The 2,535-nt window shown below is 42.3% G+C and overlaps 1 protein-coding gene across 1 annotated transcript in view; it reads left to right on the top strand.

Annotated features, from left to right (window-relative positions):
• The window catches only part of TAF7L (TATA-box binding protein associated factor 7 like), a 22,755-nt gene that overhangs the window by 908 nt on the left and 19,312 nt on the right, over positions 1-2,535 (top strand). The window lies entirely within an intron of this gene.

Raw genomic sequence — 2,535 nt, 5'->3', positions numbered from 1 at the left:
GTCCCGCCGCAGTCCGCCGCCGTCCGCCTCTCCGGCTCGTGCGGGAGCCCACGCGCCGCCCGCCCCGCACCCTCGGGCAGAGCCGCGGCTCCAAGCCCTCATAGCCCTACCCGCGCGGCGCGAGTCCACGGAGGAGCGGGTGAGACAGACGGTCGTCGGGGCTCCCGTGGGGTGGGGGGGACGGGGCGCCCCGCTATCCCCTCCAGCCCTCCTGGACGGCGGGGCGCCCAGGTTGGAGACCCGTTTGGCCCCGTGGGAGGTTTTCAGGGGAAATGGGCTCAAAATCCAGGAACTGAACTTTCTCCTTGGAAGCTTAGTGTCCCAGTAATAAGGATGGAGTGTGGGTCTCCGTGTTTAAACTGCAGCCAGCGGCGGTGGACTTGAGAAAACACCAGCTCAGGCTTGTGCTGACATGCACTGCCTGGAGCATGCTACCAGGTGCCCTCCAGCTAGTTATAATTCCAATCGTAATTCTGCTAAAGGAGATGAAGTAGGGCAGGATGGTGGAGAGCGGTCCCGTTAATTTAATTAGGTATCAAAGATTGCTGGAAAAAAGTGGATGCCTTTTCTTAAAGTAAATACTATACAACCAGTTTTCTGGGTAAATGCAAGTAAATTTGAAAAATAATTAAAACTCATTTTAGCCAGGACTGTCCACCTTCTCTCTCATCAGACCTTTTATCAGGTCTGTTTACGGGCAACTACTTTGAAATACTTTCAGTTCTTACATTCTTTCTTCCATAACAGAGGAGTTGCCAAAAAGGCTTGGAAATGAACAAAATGCCCTAGTCTTAGTTCTGCTGAGAAATGGTAAAGTTACTGCTGGTCTGATAAAGTCTTGATTACCTGCTAGTTCTTCAAATAATCTATATTTTTGCTCCGAATCTTCACTGTTCATTACTCTGTTCCGTTAGGCAGTATGTCCAGCCCCAAGATTTTTTAATTTCATTTACTTTATTTTAATTATCTTTTTCTTACATTTACATTTTGTTTTGTATATATGTGTACATATATAGATAATATACACTGTATGATGCAAGAAGGGGAGAAATGACAAATAATCACAAATAATGCATCTTCCCCCCTTGCATTCTGGGTGTCTGCTTTTCCACTGCAGAAATCTGTTTACTAAGCCTTTCTGGTAGTTTTTGAAGCCATACTAAAGGATTGAAATCATAACTAGGGAATGATTTCGCCCCATCAGGGTCCCAGATTCACGTGTAGATGTTTAAATAAAGGTTCTAGGGCTTTAAAGTGAGATTCAAATTTAATATTCAGAGTCCAAAGGGGAGGGGGCACATAACAACATAAAGAGTACCTATCCTAAACCAGGGAAAGTGAGGACCAGTTGGAGGTCCAAACTTCACCTGCACATAGATTACTTATGTACCTAATCCTGACTTGTACCCCACATCTTTAAAATAAAGTATAAGCAGTAAAGAAAAAAAAGGCACCCAACTTGTATACAATACAGAATTTTTAAATTTTATGATCTGACTCTTACAGTGAACATTAATTGGATAATTAAAATTTGGAAATTAAAAAATTCAGAGTTAAGTTAATGGTTTTTAGCAGGAGTCCTCAAACTTTTAAAACAGAGGGCCAGTTCACTGTCCCTCAGACCGTTGGAGGGGCGGACTATAGTTTTTAAAAAAAAAGGAATTTAGTCATAGTTTTTTTTTTTTAAACTATAGTCCGCCCCTCCAATGGTCTGAGGGACAGTGAACTGGCCCCCTGTTTTAAAAGTTTGAGGACCTCTGGTTTATAAAGTATTAGGGGCTGGATATTAACTGGAGCTTTTACTCTGACTTAAGTTATAAGATCCTATAACATGGTGTACAGCATAGTGTCCTTAGAACATAAGAAAACTTTGTCAGATTTCATGTATGTACAATGCTTTATTTCCACCTTTGAGAAAAATCTTCCTCAGAAGTGTGGGCCCTAATACCCAAAATGTAAAACACTTAAGAGATACATCCTAAATTGATGGAAAACAAGGCTAAAAGTAAAGACTACTTAGGGACCAGCCGTCCCATTTCTGGGTGTATATCCTAAGGACTTGAAATCGGTATGTCAAAGAGATATCTGCATGCACATGTTCATTGCAGCATTATTCACAATAGCCAACTTGGGAAATCAACCTAGGTATCCAGTAACAGATGAATGAATAAAGAATATGTGGTATATTCTGACTTGTATCCCACATCTCTATAATAAAATAAAGTTATAAAAAATATTAACTAAGAATGTGTGGTATATATACACCAGAATACTATTCAACCTTTAAAAATAAGGAAATTCTGTCATTTGTGACAACATAGATGAACCCGGAGGACATTATGTTCAGTCAAATAAGCCAGGCAGACAAATTTTTAAAAACTCTGCATGTTCTCACTTATACTTGGACTCTTTTTTTTTTTTGAGTTGGGGTCTCACTCTGTCACCCAGACTGGAGTGCAGTGGCCGCTCCCGGCCACCGCAGCCTCAACCTGCTGGGCTCCGGCGATCCTTCCGCCTCAGCCTTCCGAGTACTGC

The sequence above is a fragment of the Carlito syrichta genome, unplaced genomic scaffold, assembly GCF_000164805.1.
Source record: "Carlito syrichta isolate Samal-C Ts95f unplaced genomic scaffold, Tarsius_syrichta-2.0.1 Scaffold304388, whole genome shotgun sequence".
NCBI classification, from domain to species: domain Eukaryota; kingdom Metazoa; phylum Chordata; class Mammalia; order Primates; family Tarsiidae; genus Carlito; species Carlito syrichta.
Note: the sequence above shows the minus strand (reverse complement) of the source record. Positions and strands in the feature narration are given on the sequence as shown.